A 20,746-nucleotide genomic window follows, 5' to 3' on the forward strand; every position below is an offset into this window, starting at 1 on the left:
GCGTCATGACTTATGTCCCCTGCCAGAACTTTTCAGATTGGTCAACAAGTTTATCAAGAGGCCATGGCGTTTGAGGAATCAAAACACGGCGTCGTAAGAACTTTGATGGGTGTCAGCTTGTAAATTCAGGTGAAGGTACGTACTTTACACTATTGATTACCTCCAAATTGGAATGAAAAGCCGTTTTAGCGATACAAACTCGTCAGTCAAGGACATCCAAGCAACACAGCAATGGCAGAAGTAGTTCACTCATTTGGGAGGGTACACTTTATACACTGACACTGCACAGGTGGAACAGACAGGCACACAACTGACGAACCGTGTCGCAGAGTAACCTGTACAAATGGGATCGCTCACACAACGCGGTTGCAAGCTGCGGTAGCATAGCAACGTATCAGGTTTCATATCTTTCTGTTTGCAAAGTCACTGCCATTTTGGTAACACGATTAATTTAGCTCTCTCCCACTCTTTCTTTCTCTCCCTATCTCTCTCTCTCAGCTCTGTCTCTCTCTCTCCACTTCTCGAGCTCGTCTGACCCAGCGAGCTATCTTTCTCTCTCACACATGCATGTATGCACGCACTAACACACAACACACACATTCACACACACACGGCACACACACACACACTCACATGCCACACACACTACACGAACACGCACACACATTTGCATACAGGTATGCCGAGAATGACAGATAACACCACAGCAAATACAATATAAACTGTGCTGATGTTGTACATTTAGACAGGATGCAGTAACTGAGTAAGACATACAGCAGCATTGTGCTCAGGCTGTGTGTGTTTCTGTCAAAAAGTGATGTGTTTCTGTCAAAAAGTGACATGCATGACAAGTTTGTCACGCTTCTGAACTGACTAAGATTTTACCACCCCAAGGTTAACCAAGCGTGTCAGTTCACTGGAGTGTGAGCCACTAGAAATAGCTGAAAAGAAAAAATACAAGATTGGAATCGAAATCAATTTCAGAGGCAACATGCACTTGACAGGTTATTAAATTAATTGTGCCATTGGGAAGACCTTTTATTACTACTTTAGCTAACCTACAGTCATGCTGTGAAGATTTTGTACAATATCACAACTGAAGTGCTTTTGTAGTGAGAGTGGATAGGCATACATAAACTAGCTTGCTGATATATAGGAGGCTGTAGAAACAGCTTTATTTGGTTGGTCAACTATAGTTTGTTCAATTTCTTTCTGATTGTCTGTCAGTCTGCCCAACTGCAGATGTGTGTGTGTGTGGGTGTGGGTGTGTTTCTGTGTGTGCACCTGTGTGTGTCAGTGTGTGCACCCTTGTATTGAGTGGGATATAGCTCAGTTGGTAGCGCGCTGGATTTGTATTCAGTTGGCCGCTGTCAGCGTGAGTTCGATCCCAGGTTCGGCTGAAATTTATTTCAGAGTCAACTTTGTGTGCAGACTCTCTTCGGTGTCCGAACTCCCCCCGTGTACACTACATTGGGTGTGCACGTTAAAGATCCCACGATTGACAAAAGGGTCTGTCCTGGCAAAATTGCTTTGGCACAGTTAATAATTGTCTACCTATACCCGTGTGACTTGGAATAATAGGCCGTGAAAGGTTTATATGCGCCGAAATGGCTGCAATCTACTGGCCGTATAAAATTTCATCTCACACGGCATCACTGCAGAGCGCCTAGAACTGTACCCTCGGAATATGCGCAATATAAGCGTCATTGATTGATTGATTGATTGAAAGTATGTTTATGTTCCTGTGTGTACATGAGTAAGTGCGTGTGCATATGCACGCATGTGCATGCGTGTGTGTGTGCAAGCATACAGTGTGTGTGTGTGTCTGTGTCCTTGCATGTGTCTGTATGTGCAAAGGTGTGTTTCTGTGTGTTTTCCCGTAAGTAGGTCAGTAAGCGAAAGGTTACTTCTAGTTCACAGGACACATGTTTATATAGTACATGTAATGCTTTGTTTCCATGTCACAGATCGATGAAGCCTTGAGATAGCCAAATCTATAAATCCACAAGTTACGCTGTGTGTGATGCTATTACTGCAACCTGTTACTCTCACAGGCTCACGCCTACTCCTCTACATGGCATTATATGCCGTAACAACAGACACATACACCTGACATAGTCTTACATACATGTAACGCAGATAGTGTGTGATACAAATGTTACTGCTTCCGACACAGCAATGCTGATTTTTTAGTTCAAAACCTTATGGTAGGGGTAGGGGGTTATTGGTGTAGAATAGCATGGGGGGAGATCTGTTGACAAAATAGAAAACATTGTGGGGAAAAAGAATCATTGGTCAGATGTGACAAAAGAAGTTAGCAGAATCATGGTGAGATGGGGATCGATTGAGGAGTGTGTCTTTTTTCTTACATTCAGTCAAGTTTTGACTCCATTTTCTTTCAAACCTTGTTCGTTCCATGTTGCGTCTGCTTTTTGTTTTTGTGTGTGTTCTTGTTTTTCCTGATGAAGCTTCCAGAAGCGAAAATTTGTTGTCGTCTTTGTATCGGTGAGTACAGTCTAGTAATCCTTTGTTTTTTAACTAAATGTTTAAACATAGAGTGTGAATGGAGACGAGGGATATGTGTGTCTGTGTGGAGCCATTCCCAGAAAACTACACTTGACTGATGTTCATGAAACTTAGAATTTAAATTGGTGGGTGGGGGGATAATGCATGGGAGGAAAGAAAGACGGGTTGGGTGACTGACTTGCTAGCGGAAGGGGCTGTTTGCTCAGTCAGGCCAGAGACATAAGCTGCAAAATTCTTTTGACAATACTTTATTTTTCTGTTCTCCCTTTCTTACCCCTGCCCGACTTTCGTCAGTTTTGATCAGGCGGTTTGTAACGATTTCTCCACGCCCTCCCAAATGAGAATATCATTGTGTTGCTCCCGTCAAGCCGCTGTCCAACATATATTGAGCTTTGTTCTCGGTCCGGGCCAGGTTGCAGTCTCGCCCACGCACACTGCATTGTTGATTGGCATTGCACAACATTGACACAAGTTATTGGGACACAGCGGAACACGGCCCTTGCAAGACGCCCCGATTATTCTGTCAGAATTCTACACTTAAACTCGCACACACCTGGCACACACACTTAATGTTGCCACTACCTTTCCACTGGCTGAAAGTTGCCCGAATTCCCCAGCAATGGGAATATATATATAAAATATGAAAGTATGTATATGCTGTGTTGTATCCAAAATGCCTAAGAACATGATTTAAAATCGTTTTTAAATTGTTCGTTTTTTTTAAATTTTTTTAAAGTAGGTCAATGGAAAAAAATAAAATAAACTCCAAACCCCACATGCACGCCCTCTTCAAGACAATGTCATGTGCCTGTGGTCATCTCCGCCCCCCCCCCCCCCCCCCCCCCATTACTTGCTGCCTGAGGTGCACACCTGTTGATCGGATGCTGCTGCTGCTGCTGCAACGCTAGGTCAGTGCCGTGCGTCGCTGCAGTGCTCAGTTTGCATAGAGTGACATACACTTTGTCCCATGCCATCCTGGGGACTTTTGTTTGAATGTAGATGACGTATTATTCATGTTCAGCGGCATTGTCGTCGCTCGCTGTTGCTGCCAGAAGCGCATGAAATGAGCACCGAATTGTGTGCCCAGTTGATGTGAGGATCTTTGTAGGGGATAATGTGCGTGTCTCTGGACGATGGTTTCTGATCCTGCGAACTGTTCACATTGAGTTGAGCATGCATATCAATATTAAATGTTCAACATCTAAGAAGAAGGAAAAAAACACGTTTCTGTGCTGTCTTTGTCTTGGAGAGTACCGCTCTCTCTCTCTCTCTCTCTCTCTCTCTCTCTCTCTCTCTCTCTCTCTCTCTCTCTCTCTCTCTCTGTCTGTCTCTGTCTCTGTCTCTGTCTCTGTCTCTCTTTCTCTCTGTCTCTCTCTCTCTCTCTCTCTCTCTCTCTCTCTCTCTCTCTCTCTCTCTCAGTTTATTCTCCACAGGATTTTGCTATTCGCTATGCTACTAAAATAGCATAATGATTTTTGATTTTTTGTTGTTAGAAGATACTTTCGATTAGCCAAGCAATACCTAACTTGTCAATGCCAGGGATGAAAATTCTCATCCGGAAATTTCTAAAATAGAAAATGATTTCTTGGTAGATTTCCATCTTCAAACCCTTCTGGATGTAAAAGTTTTGAAGCAAAACTCCGAAAAGAATTATCCACAGGCACGTTTTTCTGATTTTGAACATATTCTCAACTCTCATCCTTACAAAACTAAACTGCTCTTCGTAAATGAAAGAAAAAAAAAAGAAGAAAAAAACCCACTGACATTTAGAAGAAGAAAATTCAATGTTGCATTTCCTGAAAACGATTCTTTGAGAGTGTTTGTTATTTGATTCACTGTCAGATAGGAATGTTTTGTTACAAGCATATGCTTTTAGAGCTGCAACGTATAAGTTAGAACGATCAGCATGTCTTTCCATATTGTGACCGCAACATTCAGGGTTCAGGTCACGCGTCCGTCATCGGTCACATAGTGACGTAATGAATGACTGATGATCACTCGCACTGCACGAGAGTCTGGATAGCGGCATGCTGTTTACAGATACCGTTTTTCCCGCGTAGACTATACATCATCTGTCAGTCGGTCTGTCCAAGCTTGTACATGGGATGAGATCATCTGTCAGTCGGCCTGTCCAAGCTTGTACATAGGATGAGATCATCTGTCAGTCGGTCTGTCCCAGCTTGTATAGGATGAGATCACCTGTCAGTCGGTCTGTCCAAGCTTGTACATAGGATGAGATCATCTGTCAGTCGGTCTGTCCAAGCTTGTACATAGGATGAGATCATCTGTCAGTCGGCCTGTCCAAGCTTGTACATAGGATGAGATCATCTGTCAGTCGGTCTGTCCAAGCTTGTACATAGGATGAGATCATCTGTCAGTCGCTCTGTCCCAGCTTGTACATAGGATGAGATCATCTGTCAGTCGCTCTGTCCAAGCTTGTACATAGGATGAGATCATCTGTCAGTCGGTCTGTCCAAGCTTGTACATAGGATGAGATCATCTGTCAGTCGCTCTGTCCAAGCTTGTACATAGGATGAGATCATCTGTCAGTCGGTCTGTCCAAGCTTGTACATAGGATGAGATCATCTGTCAGTCGCTCTGTCCAAGCTTGTACATAGGATGAGATCATCTGTCAGTCGGTCTGTCCCAGCTTGTACATAGGATGAGATCATCTGTCAGTCGCTCTGTCCCAGCTTGTACATAGGATGAGATCATCTGTCAGTCGGTCTGTCCAAGCTTGTACATAGGATGAGATCATCTGTCAGTCGCTCTGTCCCAGCTTGTACATAGGATGAGATCATCTGTCAGTCGCTCTGTCCAAGCTTGTACATGGGATGAGATCATCTGTCAGTCGGCCTGTCCAAGCTTGTACATAGGATGAGATCATCTGTCAGTCGCTCTGTCCAAGCTTGTACATAGGATGAGATCATCTGTCAGTCGCTCTGTCCAAGCTTGTACATGGGATGAGATCATCCGTCAGTCGGTCTGTCCAAGCTTGTACATGGGATGAGATCATCTGTCAGTCGCTCTGTCCCAGCTTGTACATAGGATGAGATCATCTGTCAGTCGCTCTGTCCAAGCTTGTACATAGGATGAGATCATCTGTCAGTCGGTCTGTCCCAGCTTGTACATGGGATGAGATCATCTGTCAGTCGGTCTGTCCAAGCTTGTACATAGGATGAGATCATCTGTCAGTCGGTCTGTCCAAGCTTGTACATGGGATGAGATCATCTGTCAGTCGGTCTGTCCAAGCTTGTACATAGGATGAGATCATCTGTCAGTCGGTCTGTCCAAGCTTGTACATAGGATGAGATCATCTGTCAGTCGGTCTGTCCCAGCTTGTACATAGGATGAGATCATCTGTCAGTCGGTCTGTCCAAGCTTGTACATAGGATGAGATCATCTGTCAGTCGCTCTGTCCCAGCTTGTACATAGGATGAGATCATCTGTCAGTCGGTCTGTCCAAGCTTGTACATAGGATGAGATCATCTGTCAGTCGCTCTGTCCCAGCTTGTACATAGGATGAGATCATCTGTCAGTCGGTCTGTCCAAGCTTGTACATGGGATGAGATCATCTGTCAGTCGGCCTGTCCAAGCTTGTACATAGGATGAGATCATCTGTCAGTCGGCCTGTCCAAGCTTGTACATAGGATGAGATCATCCGTCAGTCGGTCTGTCCAAGCTTGTACATAGGATGAGATCATCTGTCAGTCGGTCTGTCCCAGCTTGTATAGGATGAGATCATCTGTCAGTCGGTCTGTCCCAGCTTGTATAGGATGAGATCATCTGTCAGTCGGTCTGTCCAAGCTTGTACATGGGATGAGATCATCTGTCAGTCGGTCTGTCCAAGCTTGTACATGGGATGAGATCATCCGTCAGTCGGTCTGTCCAAGCTTGTATAGGATGAGAACATCTGTCAGTCGGTCTGTCCAAGCTTGTACATGGGATGAGATCATCTGTCAGTCGGTCTGTCCAAGCTTGTACATGGGATGAGATCATCTGTCAGTCGGTCTGTCCAAGCTTGTACATGGGATGAGATCATCCGTCAGTCGGTCTGTCCAAGCTTGTATAGGATGAGATCATCTGTCAGTCGGCCTGTCCAAGCTTGTATAGGATGAGAACATCTGTCAGTCGGTCTGTCCAAGCTTGTACATGGGATGAGATCATCTGTCAGTCGGTCTGTCCAAGCTTGTACATGGGATGAGATCATCTGTCAGTCGGTCTGTCCAAGCTTGTACATAGGATGAGATCATCTGTCAGTCGGTCTGTCCAAGCTTGTACATGGGATGAGATCATCTGTCAGTCTGTCTGTCCAAGCTTGTATAGGATGAGATCATCTGTCAGTCGGTCTGTCCAAGCTTGTACATGGGATGAGATCATCTGTCAGTCGGTCTGTCCAAGCTTGTACATGGGATGAGATCATCTGTCAGTCGGTCTGTCCAAGCTTGTACATAGGATGAGATCATCTGTCAGTCGGTCTGTCCAAGCTTGTACATGGGATGAGATCATCCGTCAGTCGGTCTGTCCAAGCTTGTATAGGATGAGATCATCTGTCAGTCGGTCTGTCCAAGCTTGTACATGGGATGAGATCATCTGTCAGTCGGTCTGTCCAAGCTTGTACATAGGATGAGATCATCTGTCAGTCGGTCTGTCCAAGCTTGTATAGGATGAGAACATCTGTCAGTCGGTCTGTCCAAGCTTGTACATAGGATGAGAACATCTGTCAGTCGGTCTGTCCAAGCTTGTATAGGATGAGATCATCTGTCAGTCGGTCTGTCCAAGCTTGTACATAGGATGAGAACATCTGTCAGTCGGTCTGTCCAAGCTTGTACATAGGATGAGATCATCTGTCAGTCGGTCTGTCCAAGCTTGTACATAGGATGAGATCATCTGTCAGTCGGTCTGTCCAAGCTTGTACATAGGATGAGATCATCTGTCAGTCGGTCTGTCCAAGCTTGTACATAGGATGAGATCATCTGTCAGTCGGTCTGTCCAAGCTTGTACATAGGATGAGATCATCTGTCAGTCGGTCTGTCCAAGCTTGTACATGGGATGAGATCATCTGTCAGTCGGCCTGTCCAAGCTTGTACATGGGATGAGATCATCTGTCAGTCGGCCTGTCCAAGCTTGTACATAGGATGAGATCATCTGTCAGTCGGTCTGTCCAAGCTTGTACATGGGATGAGATCATCTGTCAGTCGGCCTGTCCAAGCTTGTACATGGGATGAGATCATCTGTCAGTCGGCCTGTCCAAGCTTATACATGGGATGAGATCATCTGTCAGTCGCTCTGTCCAAGCTTGTATAGGATGAGATCATCTGTCAGTCGGCCTGTCCAAGCTTGTACATAGGATGAGATCATCTGTCAGTCGGTCTGTCCAAGCTTGTACATAGGATGAGATCATCTGTCAGTCGGTCTGTCCAAGCTTGTACATGGGATGAGATCATCTGTCAGTCGGTCTGTCCAAGCTTGTACATGGGATGAGATCATCTGTCAGTCGGCCTGTCCAAGCTTGTACATGGGATGAGATCATCTGTCAGTCGGTCTGTCCAAGCTTGTACATAGGATGAGATCATCTGTCAGTCGGTCTGTCCAAGCTTGTACATAGGATGAGATCATCTGTCAGTCGGCCTGTCCAAGCTTGTACATAGGATGAGATCATCTGTCAGTCGGTCTGTCCAAGCTTGTACATGGGATGAGATCATCTGTCAGTCGGTCTGTCCAAGCTTGTACATGGGATGAGATCATCTGTCAGTCGGTCTGTCCCAGCTTGTACATAGGATGAGATCATCTGTCAGTCGGTCTGTCCAAGCTTGTACATAGGATGAGAACATCTGTCAGTCGGTCTGTCCAAGCTTGTACATGTATAGGATGAGATCATCTGTCAGTCGGTCTGTCCAAGCTTGTACATGTATAGGATGAGATCATCTGTCAGTCGGTCTGTCCAAGCTTGTACATAGGATGAGATCATCTGTCAGTCGGTCTGTCCAAGCTTGTACATAGGATGAGATCATCTGTCAGTCGGTCTGTCCAAGCTTGTACATAGGATGAGATCATCTGTCAGTCGGTCTGTCCAAGCTTGTATAGGATGAGATCATCTGTCAGTGGGTCTGTCCAAGCTTGTACATAGGATGAGATCATCTGTCAGTCGGCCTGTCCAAGCTTGTACATAGGATGAGATCATCTGTCAGTCGGTCTGTCCAAGCTTGTACATAGGATGAGATCATCTGTCAGTCGGCCTGTCCAAGCTTGTACATAGGATGAGATCATCTGTCAGTCGGCCTGTCCAAGCTTGTACATAGGATGAGATCATCTGTCAGTCGGTCTGTCCAAGCTTGTACATGGGATGAGATCATCTGTCAGTCGGCCTGTCCAAGCTTGTACATGGGATGAGATCATCTGTCAGTCGGCCTGTCCAAGCTTGTACATGGGATGAGATCATCTGTCAGTCGGTCTGTCCAAGCTTGTACATAGGATGAGATCATCTGTCAGTGGGTCTGTCCAAGCTTGTACATAGGATGAGATCATCTGTCAGTCGGCCTGTCCAAGCTTGTACATGGGATGAGATCATCTGTCAGTCGGTCTGTCCAAGCTTGTACATGGGATGAGATCATCTGTCAGTCGGTCTGTCCAAGCTTGTACATGGGATGAGATCATCTGTCAGTCGGTCTGTCCAAGCTTGTACATAGGATGAGATCATCTGTCAGTCGGCCTGTCCAAGCTTGTACATGGGATGAGATCATCTGTCAGTCGGTCTGTCCAAGCTTGTACATAGGATGAGATCATCTGTCAGTCGGCCTGTCCAAGCTTGTACATGGGATGAGATCATCTGTCAGTCGGTCTGTCCAAGCTTGTACATGGGATGAGATCATCTGTCAGTCGGTCTGTCCAAGCTTGTATAGGATGAGATCATCTGTCAGTCGGTCTGTCCAAGCTTGTATAGGATGAGATCATCTGTCAGTCGGTCTGTCCAAGCTTGTACATAGGATGAGATCATCTGTCAGTCGGTCTGTCCAAGCTTGTATAGGATGAGATCATCTGTCAGTCGGTCTGTCCAAGCTTGTATAGGATGAGATCATCTGTCAGTCGGTCTGTCCAAGCTTGTACATGGGATGAGATCATCTGTCAGTCGGTCTGTCCAAGCTTGTACATGGGATGAGATCATCTGTCAGTCGGTCTGTCCAAGCTTGTACATGGGATGAGATCATCTGTCAGTCGGTCTGTCCAAGCTTGTATAGGATGAGATCATCTGTCAGTCGGTCTGTCCAAGCTTGTACATGGGATGAGATCATCTGTCAGTCGGTCTGTCCAAGCTTGTACATGGGATGAGATCATCTGTCAGTCGGTCTGTCCAAGCGTGTACATAGGATGATATCATCTGTCAGTCGGTCTGTCCAAGCTTGTACATGGGATGAGATCATCTGTCAGTCGGTCTGTCCAAGCTTGTACATAGGATGAGATCATCTGTCAGTCGGTCTGTCCAAGCTTGTACATAGGATGAGATCATCTGTCAGTCGGTCTGTCCAAGCTTGTACATAGGATGAGATCATCTGTCAGTCGGTCTGTCCAAGCTTGTACATAGGATGAGATCATCTGTCAGTCGGTCTGTCCAAGCTTGTACATGGGATGAGATCATCTGTCAGTCGGTCTGTCCAAGCTTGTACATAGGATGAGATCATCTGTCAGTCGGCCTGTCCAAGCTTGTACATAGGATGAGATCATCTGTCAGTCGCTCTGTCCAAGCTTGTACATAGGATGAGATCATCTGTCAGTCGGCCTGTCCAAGCTTGTACATAGGATGAGATCATCTGTCAGTCGGCCTGTCCAAGCTTGTACATAGGATGAGATCATCTGTCAGTCGGTCTGTCCAAGCTTGTACATAGGATGAGATCATCTGTCAGTCGGTCTGTCCAAGCTTGTACATAGGATGAGATCATCTGTCAGTCGGTCTGTCCAAGCTTGTACATAGGATGAGATCATCTGTCAGTCGCTCTGTCCAAGCTTGTACATAGGATGAGATCATCTGTCAGTCGGTCTGTCCAAGCTTGTACATAGGATGAGATCATCTGTCAGTCGGTCTGTCCAAGCTTGTACATAGGATGAGATCATCTGTCAGTCGGCCTGTCCAAGCTTGTACATAGGATGAGATCATCTGTCAGTCGGCCTGTCCAAGCTTGTATAGGATGAGATCATCTGTCAGTCGGTCTGTCCAAGCTTGTACATAGGATGAGATCATCTGTCAGTCGGCCTGTCCAAGCTTGTACATAGGATGAGATCATCTGTCAGTCGGCCTGTCCAAGCTTGTATAGGATGAGATCATCTGTCAGTCGGTCTGTCCAAGCTTGTACATAGGATGAGATCATCTGTCAGTCGGCCTGTCCAAGCTTGTACATAGGATGAGATCATCTGTCAGTAGGCCTGTCCAAGCTTGTATAGGATGAGATCATCTGTCAGTCGGTCTGTCCAAGCTTGTACATAGGATGAGATCATCTGTCAGTCGGCCTGTCCAAGCTTGTACATAGGATGAGATCATCTGTCAGTCGGCCTGTCCAAGCTTGTATAGGATGAGATCATCTGTCAGTCGGTCTGTCCAAGCTTGTACATAGGATGAGATCATCTGTCAGTCGGTCTGTCCAAGCTTGTACATAGGATGAGATCATCTGTCAGTCGCTCTGTCCAAGCTTGTACATAGGATGAGATCATCTGTCAGTCGGCCTGTCCAAGCTTGTTCATAGGATGAGATCATCTGTCAGTCGGTCTGTCCAAGCTTGTACATAGGATGAGATCATCTGTCAGTCGGTCTGTCCAAGCTTGTACATAGGATGAGATCATCTGTCAGTCGGCCTGTCCAAGCTTGTACATAGGATGAGATCATCTGTCAGTCGGTCTGTCCAAGCTTGTACATAGGATGAGATCATCTGTCAGTCGGCCTGTCCAAGCTTGTACATAGGATGAGATCATCTGTCAGTCGGTCTGTCCAAGCTTGTACATGGGATGAGATCATCTGTCAGTCGGCCTGTCCAAGCTTGTACATGGGATGAGATCATCTGTCAGTCGGTCTGTCCAAGCTTGTACATGGGATGAGATCATCTGTCAGTCGGTCTGTCCAAGCTTGTACATAGGATGAGATCATCTGTCAGTCGGCCTGTCCAAGCTTGTACATAGGATGAGATCATCTGTCAGTCGGTCTGTCCAAGCTTGTACATAGGATGAGATCATCTGTCAGTCGGTCTGTCCAAGCTTGTACATAGGATGAGATCATCTGTCAGTCGGTCTGTCCAAGCTTGTACATGGGATGAGATCATCTGTCAGTCGGTCTGTCCAAGCTTGTACATAGGATGAGATCATCTGTCAGTCGGTCTGTCCAAGCTTGTACATAGGATGAGATCATCTGTCAGTCGGCCTGTCCAAGCTTGTACATAGGATGAGATCATCTGTCAGTCGGCCTGTCCAAGCTTGTACATGGGATGAGATCATCTGTCAGTCGGTCTGTCCAAGCTTGTACATAGGATGAGATCATCTGTCAGTCGGTCTGTCCAAGCTTGTACATAGGATGAGATCATCTGTCAGTCGGTCTGTCCAAGCTTGTACATAGGATGAGAACATCTGTCAGTCGGTCTGTCCAAGCTTGTACATGGGATGAGATCATCTGTCAGTCGGCCTGTCCAAGCTTGTATAGGATGAGAACATCTGTCAGTCGGCCTGTCCAAGCTTGTACATGGGATGAGATCATCTGTCAGTCGGTCTGTCCAAGCTTGTACATAGGATGAGATCATCTGTCAGTCGGTCTGTCCAAGCTTGTACATAGGATGAGAACATCTGTCAGTCGGCCTGTCCAAGCTTGTACATAGGATGAGATCATCTGTCAGTCGGTCTGTCCAAGCTTGTACATAGGATGAGAACATCTGTCAGTCGGCCTGTCCAAGCTTGTACATGGGATGAGATCATCTGTCAGTCGGCCTGTCCAAGCTTGTATAGGATGAGAACATCTGTCAGTCGGTCTGTCCAAGCTTGTACATGGGATGAGATCATCTGTCAGTCGGTCTGTCCAAGCTTGTACATAGGATGAGATCATCTGTCAGTCGGTCTGTCCAAGCTTGTATAGGATGAGATCATCTGTCAGTCGGTCTGTCCAAGCTTGTACATAGGATGAGATCATCTGTCAGTCGGTCTGTCCAAGCTTGTACATGGGATGAGATCATCTGTCAGTCGGTCTGTCCAAGCTTGTACATAGGATGAGATCATCTGTCAGTCGGTCTGTCCAAGCTTGTACATAGGATGAGATCATCTGTCAGTCGGTCTGTCCAAGCTTGTACATAGGATGAGATCATCTGTCAGTCGGTCTGTCCAAGCTTGTACATGGGATGAGATCATCTGTCAGTCGGTCTGTCCAAGCTTGTACATAGGATGAGATCATCTGTCAGTCGGTCTGTCCAAGCTTGTATAGGATGAGATCACCTGTCAGTCGGTCTGTCCAAGCTTGTACATAGGATGAGATCACCTGTCAGTCGGTCTGTCCAAGCTTGTATAGGATGAGATCACCTGTCAGTCGGTCTGTCCAAGCTTGTATAGGATGAGATCATCTGTCAGTCGGCCTGTCCAAGCTTGTACATGGGATGAGATCATCTGTCAGTCGGTCTGTCCAAGCTTGTACATAGGATGAGATCATCTGTCAGTCGGTCTGTCCAAGCTTGTACATAGGATGAGATCATCTGTCAGTCGGCCTGTCCAAGCTTGTACATAGGATGAGATCATCTGTCAGTCGGTCTGTCCAAGCTTGTACATAGGATGAGATCATCTGTCAGTCGGTCTGTCCAAGCTTGTACATAGGATGAGATCATCTGTCAGTCGGCCTGTCCAAGCTTGTACATAGGATGAGATCATCTGTCAGTCGGCCTGTCCAAGCTTGTACATGGGATGAGATCATCTGTCAGTCGGCCTGTCCAAGCGTGTACATGGGATGAGAACATCCGTCCACCTTGACACATACCAAACATCTTCGGCCGATGCTGTAGCTGCTTCTACGTATAGCAAAAGTTTGTTGATAATATAAATTCTTAACTAACACCTATGTCAATCTCCGAAATACATTCAACAATAATGAACAACTCTCAACAGATAGCAGCCAGGTTGTGTTTGTTTGCGAAGTGCCTTACCCAATTTTGCGTAACTCGATTATTGGCGATTTTGATGTTTTTGTGCTTTGGACCATAGACCATTTATCTCTATGTTTAGACTAAGTAATCATTCTCCATTAGAAGTATTCTTCAAATACGATGGACAGTACATGATTTAACATTCTTTTATCTTTCTATCCATACCAGGGTACAAGTATAAGCACTATTTCTTTATAAAAAAAAATCTGTTTTGGACTTCTCCTGAAAAAGCTGTCTAGAACGATTTACGCCAAAATTCCGCCACGACGTCGATACGCAGGTTAAGAAACTGTACAAGCTGATCAATCAGGAGACGGTACGTCTGTTGAAGGCTAATTGAAAGTAAGGCCAAATAAAAATATAATTATGCTGGTTTAGGGTACCGTGACCAAAAAAGATAGGGTCGGTAGGTCAGCTTTTTTTCTGATGTTTAGTCGATTTTAAAGGAGGTTACTTCCCTTCATCTCAGTATGGTTCGCAAAAGGTGCCAAAAGTTGAATTTTTTTTAGAAATAAAAAAGCTTTAGGGTCGGCGGGAAAAAAAGGGTCGGTCGGGTTACCCTAAACCAACATATATTTGTATTTGGCCGAAGGTTACTTTCGTGATTTCTTTTTTGTACAGACGTTTTCCCCAGCAAGTTAAAAACTCGTGTATAGACCGTCCTTTCACTTTTATTTGGTACATCTTTTTGCCTTTTATTGAAGGATAGCGGAGTGTGTGCCAAATTGAAATAGGCTAACTCTTTTCTATTTGGTTACGGATATGTGAAACACTGAAAAAAAGAACCTGCCTTCACTACTGTCGACATTTTATTTTTTGTCTGACCCGGCCACCATATGCATGTCACTTTCACTTGCGACCGACTTCGAAATGCCTGTGATGTTCTTCGTCTGTTAGCTCGGACCCGTCTGAAATGATAGGATGTGAAAAGGAACAGTAAACAATTAGATTATGTTACATTAAATTTACTTGAGACATCTTATATTGATCAAAGGGTTAGCCCAATGCGTTTGGAGATATTTCTGTCTCACGACTATCTCTTGTCAAGATCGCAGATGCATTCTCTTTCTGCTGCAAATTTAAACGAGGAATACTCCAGTAAGCGCAATGTTTATTTTTCTATATTAACCTTTCTTTTGTCAGTCAGTGAAGGAAACATATTGAAGAAACCAGAAGCTGGCGGCTTTTTTGTGTCTTTCTTCTCTTATCAAAAGAGACAGCCACCTCTCTGGCCTAAAAGCGTAAAAGAAAAGATTAAAACTATCCCCATGTCTGTCACTTCGATCGTTTGTACGTTCTTTAAAACAATGTTGAGCATTTGTTCGTTTGCTTGCATATCTATTTTCTTGTTGAGGTCGTAACTTAGGAATTGTTATGTATAGTTATATGGTCCGTCTTTAGCTCTGTGTGTTCTTTGAAGTAGATAGTTTCTGTTACCCCCCGCGGGTTAGGGGGAAGAATTTACCCGATGCTCCCCAGCATGTCGTAAGAGGCGACTAACGGATTCTGTTTCTCCTTTTACCCTTGTTAAGTGTTTCTTGTATAGAATATAGTCAATGTTTGTAAAGATTTTAGTCAAGCAGTATGTAAGAAATGTTAAGTCCTTTGTACTGGAAACTTGCATTCTCCCAGTAAGGTCATATATTGTACTACGTTGCAAGCCCCTGGATCAAATTTTTGATTAGTGCTTTTGTGAACAAGAAACAATTGACAAGTGGCTCTATCCCATCTCCCCCCCCTTTCCCCGTCGCGATATAACCTTCGTGGTTGAAAACGACGTTAAACACCAAATAAAGAAAGAAATAGTTTCTGTTAGCAAAGAATGACGGATATCCTCGTATAACTACAGGGCTTTATTTGTGGGCGTGGGTGTTTTAACTCATGAAATGAAGGCCCGAGTTCGCAGCGAAGACACTTTCTGATTGGGGAAAAAAGAACAACACTGATATTATCGTAAGCGAGAACACACCTTGATGTTATCATGTGACGTCAAACAACTTTGTCATTTACCGTTAGAAAGGGCTCAACAGCGTTATCATTGCCCTGGCACATTATGAATGAAGAGGACGACGTCTAGCACAATCAAGATAATCAGTTCAAGAAAGCGTAACGTGCTACACAAATTATTTATCAAGCAGAAAATCATCAAATTCAGTGTGAGCAAAAACTTTAATCACTATGGTGTGTAAAACAACATTCATTATGGTGTGTAAAACAACATTCATCATGGTGTGTAAAGCAACATTCATCATGGTGTGTAAAACAACATTCATTATGGTGTGTAAAACAACATTCATTATGGTGTGTAAAGCAACATTCATTATGGTGTGTAAAACAACATTCATTATGGTGTGTAAAGCAACATTCATTATGGTGTGTAAAACAACATTCATTATGGTGTGTAAAACAACATTCATTATGGTGTGTAAAACAACATTCATTATGGTGTGTAAAACAACATTCATTATGGTGTGTAAAACAACATTCATTATGGTGTGTAAAACAACATTCATTATGGTGTGTAAAACAACATTCATTATGGTGTGTAAAACAACATTCATTATGGTGTGTAAAACAACATTCATTATGGTGTGTAAAACAACATTCATTATGGTGTGTAAAACAACATTCATTATGGTGTGTAAAACAACATTCATTATGGTGTGTAAAACAACATTCATTATGGTGTGTAAAACAACATTCATTATGGTGTGTAAAACAACATTCATTATGGTGTTTGCGGGGTGCGGAGCATTGTGGACCGCTGGAAATCGTTCTGAGCTTCATGGAGTTAATGAAACACTCAGAATGCCACAGATGATTTGTGTTTAAAACCCTTATTTATCTTAGTTTGATGTGTTTACGGTACACTTAAATTGCGATAATTGCATTGTTGTCAGCAAGCCTTGATCATGATGGTGTGCTAAAAAAAATATAAAAAAATATATGGGATCGTGGCACTAGCCTTATTATGACATCGTAATAAGACTTTTTTTGTGTGTTTTTGTTGTTGTTGTTGTTGTTGTTGTTGTTGTTGTTGTTGTTGTTGTTGTTGTTGTTGTTGTTGTTGGAGGCGGGGGGGGGGGGCAAAACAAACGATAGATCAAGTGTGAAGAAGGCGAAGCATGTTGAAGTAGGTTGCATTTACCGGATAAGCTAAAGTAATCGCATTTAAAATGCAAATTATACATCTTACATGTAGGAACAAATTGGTTCAGAAACAAACATTGGATCAAGAAAAAAGGGCTAGGTATATTGACATAGGTTTTGATAACCGGAAATGCTGAAGTAGTTTCTTTCATCGTACATTAACAGAACATATCGATAAACAATGTGTTCAGCCTTTGTACTGTCTCAGGTCGCCGTCACAGTTTGAGAGTGATGAAAACCACCATGAAAAAATCCTTAGTTCTTGACTATGAGGAAGATTTTTGATAGATTCTATGAAATGAAAAACGCTCACAAAAAAAAATCACCACAGGGGATGGGGGGGAGGGGGGGGGGCGACTGCGAGCGCTGTATCAAACATTTCCAGAGCTCGGCTACTAGACATGTGATTTGGTGGGACGGCCTAAGAACTGACTTGTTCGGGTGGATGGCAAGCCAACACATGAGTTGATGCTTTCACATTTCTGATGCACTCTATCTCGGAACCACCGATCCAGCAACAATGGGTTGGGAGAAAAAAAACGAAGCTATGAAGATGAGCTTTTTATATAAACTTAATTTTGCGGATAATCTGAACATACGATAATTGTGAAAAAGCCGTAACATGATTTAAAATAAAGGTTAACTTGCAGACACTGTGAACATACGATAACTATGAGAAAGCCGGGTACTACATGTAAAAGGAAGGATCTCTTAATCGGGGGGAGCTTAGTAGGGGTGGGCTTGGGCTGAGGGCATGGGGTCAATAATTATTGTGCAGACACTTCCAAACGCGCCCCATGGCTAGTGGACATCCGAGTACCATGTTTTCCTGATTTGGAATTGGAAGGAAAGTTTAAGCTTTACGCCCTCACGGCAAAGCCATTTGGGGCATGTGAGACGAGAAAAAAATACAAGATTTGGAATTCAAAGCTCCGCGCTTTTTCATCCCTGCAATTGGTTTAAACAATTTTATTCAGAAAAATTACAGAAAACAAAGCTACATACAATCAATTAGTAAATGGAGCACAACAAGCAAAGCTTATACACGTGCTCTTAAAAGCAATATGATATTTGATTTGGCGGACGATACGGGGATCTGTAGATGCCTGCAATTACAGAGTAGTTTGTTTCATGTTACGATTCACGTACCTGTGACTACTGCACCAGCTGTTTGTCCCTGTGTGTGTGTCTATGTGTGTGTGCTATAGTGTTGTGATAACATTAGTATACGAGCCTTCTCCCTTCTGTTGAGCGCCACAAATTACTGCCACTCTGAACTTTTAACAGCGTGGAGGTTCTGCCACGCTATTGTGCATGAGCTGAGAACAATCGGAGCGTTCTGGTGGTGTGGCGGAATAGATCGACGTACGAGCTCGAGTGTGCTTCAATTTTTGGAAGAGTTCTACTGTCGGTGATGGTTTTGGAAGTGTTGGAGTGACAGGTGCTTCTACGATGAGTAGGTAGATTTTGTGTGTGAAGATTTTTGAATGGTAAAAATTGACAATGGAAGGCGCAGGCCGGTTCAAGTTTGGTTCAGTTATTTCGTAATATGGCCGATTTCTGTGTCTTGCTCTGTGGATTTGGTCAGCGTACAGGCGATTGCTGTGAGGGTGTCTTCTATGACTCTATGTGTCTGCCCTCCTTTTTCTCTCTCTCTCTCTCTCTCTCTCTCTCTCTCTCTCTCTCTCTGGAATAGGATTATATGTAATGAGTAGGATGTTCTTGTTTTTGTTTACTATGTGCATTTGTATGCTGGTGCTTGAGATGTGCTCATCTCCATGAAAAGGACCCAAGGCCTACTCATTAAAACATTCAGACTTCTCTCTCTCTCTCTCTCTCTCTCTCTCTCTCTCTCTCTCTCTCTCTCTCTCTCTCTCTCTCTCTCTCTCTCTCTCTCTCTCTTTCTCTCTCTCACGCAATGGTCGCTTGCTGTTCCGTAGGTTTAGTCTATGTTCGTCAAGGAATCTCTAGCTCAAATGTGGACATGGGGGCCCGGTAGCTCAGTTGGTAGAGCACTGGACTTGTGATCGGAAGGTCGCAGGTTCGAATTCGGGCCGGGACGGACACGGGTCAACTTTATGTGCAGACCCAGAGACGGAAGCCATGTCCCACCCCCGTGTCATCACAATGGCACGTAAAAGACCTTGGTCATTCTGCCATAAGTGCAGGTGGCTGAATACACCTAAACACGCAGACACCTGGGTAGCGCGACTCCGTTGCTGCTAGCTTTCCACTGGGTGAAAACGACCCGAATTTCCCAGCGATGGGACAATAAAGTAATGAAAATGAAAATGAAAAATGAAAAAATGAAAAATGAGACAACTGTAATTGAACGTGATATTTGTGATTGTATGTATGCCCTAATAGCCTTTATGCCCCAGAAAATACTGTTTCAAACGGCATAATTTACCAATGAAACACAAAACAGGGGACTGAAGTAATGTTATTGTTTATATATATATATATATATATATATATATATATATATGTATAGGTTACAACACGAGTGGTTTTTTATATGGCTTGTATTTCAGTCAAGACCCAGCGGATGAATATCATCGGGAGACACGAGCCTTTGGCGAGTGGCTCTCGATTGATATTCCCGCTGGGTCTTGACTGAAATACAAGCCATATAAAAAACCACTCGTGTTGTAATCTGTATATCCCATTCTACCATCAAACACAAAGTGTAGACTACTAGCGGCACTGTTGCGATCTGTGGAGTGTGAAACAGTGTTTTCAGCGAGACTTGGCCTTTTTGCAACCTTAAACTAAGTGACCGTCGCTGAAAAAATAAAACGAATGAGTGCATCTATAAGTACGCGGTAACACTACTTTCAGACCGTTTAAAAGCTTTAAGTAAAGGTTCATAAGTTGCAAGAAAGTAATGAAGTCGTATAGAAATCCATTTAGTTGAAGCGCACAATTCTTTTGCGTTTCAGGTCGGCGGAACGGGGAAACCGGTTTGGCCCCCATTTGGCTTACTCGACTCGATTCAGAATCGATTCCACGTTGTTTTTTTCGAACGCATTATTATACAATTAGTCTTATTGACAGAGAAGCAAATTTTAGGGAACACATATGTAGATTTAACCATTTGCTCCCTATTTGAAATGTATCTACATGTTTTGCGAGTGTGTTTGCATGAACCTAAACTGGTATGGGTGCGAGGAAAACAGGACCCAAGTCTGTCACCGCCGTTTGATTGCATTTTGAAAGAATATGACTGGATTACGGAAAAATACACACATGTTAAGTTCTTAGATACCTTCATCGCCAATGTGGACTTACTGCAGAGCCAGGCAAAAGAGTAGACTTGCTCGCAAAACACGTGAAACAGCTGATGATAGCGAAGCCCAACCGTGCCAGGTAAGGACGGTCTGACAGATTCTCAAAAGTCGTCTGCTAACGAAGCAAGGGGAGGGTACTCGTGTTTTTGTTTTGGTTCGCTAGCATCTGGTTATCTTGTAAGTTGAATGTTCGTTTTTTCCCACCTGCATTGCTTTCATAATGAAAGAAACGTTTGCTTATTGCATCTCATACATCAGATCAGTTCTGAGATTCATTTTTGCGTGCAACTGATATGGTTTTCTGAGCCGTGCAATACGATTTTGGAACTTCATACAAATGTGTCACATTGTTCGGCGCTAGGTCAAAGGTCGGGAGCAAAGTAGTTCTTCGCCCAAATCGGAATCTGCACTATCATATATTTTTTTGAGTCCATGATGTATTTATTGAGCTATAAAAATACAACATATATACCCATACTGAAGTAACAGAGACAAAGAAGGGAGGTCATGGGATATATATATATATATATATATATATATATATATATATATATATATATATATATATATATATATAAAACATCAGAAAGTGTGAAAGAAACAATTGAAAGTCAGCAGAGACTT

At 43.9% G+C, this 20,746-nt stretch overlaps 1 protein-coding gene across 5 annotated transcripts in view; it reads left to right on the top strand.

Moving 5' to 3' along the window:
* The window catches only part of LOC138963216 (synaptotagmin-like protein 5), a 139,643-nt gene continuing 118,897 nt past the window's right edge, over nucleotides 1-20,746 (top strand). For 2 of the 5 annotated variants that reach the window (XR_011454752.1, XM_070335270.1), the window contains exon 1: nucleotides 4-135. The gene's annotated coding sequence lies outside the window, so the exon portion shown is untranslated. Of the gene's footprint in view, nucleotides 136-18,074; nucleotides 18,293-20,746 lie in introns of those variants that run through there. The other 3 variants (XM_070335272.1, XM_070335273.1, XM_070335271.1) reach the window with 3 other exon arrangements.

Source organism: Littorina saxatilis, linkage group LG3, assembly GCF_037325665.1.
Source record: "Littorina saxatilis isolate snail1 linkage group LG3, US_GU_Lsax_2.0, whole genome shotgun sequence".
Classification (NCBI taxonomy): Eukaryota; Metazoa; Mollusca; class Gastropoda; order Littorinimorpha; family Littorinidae; genus Littorina; species Littorina saxatilis.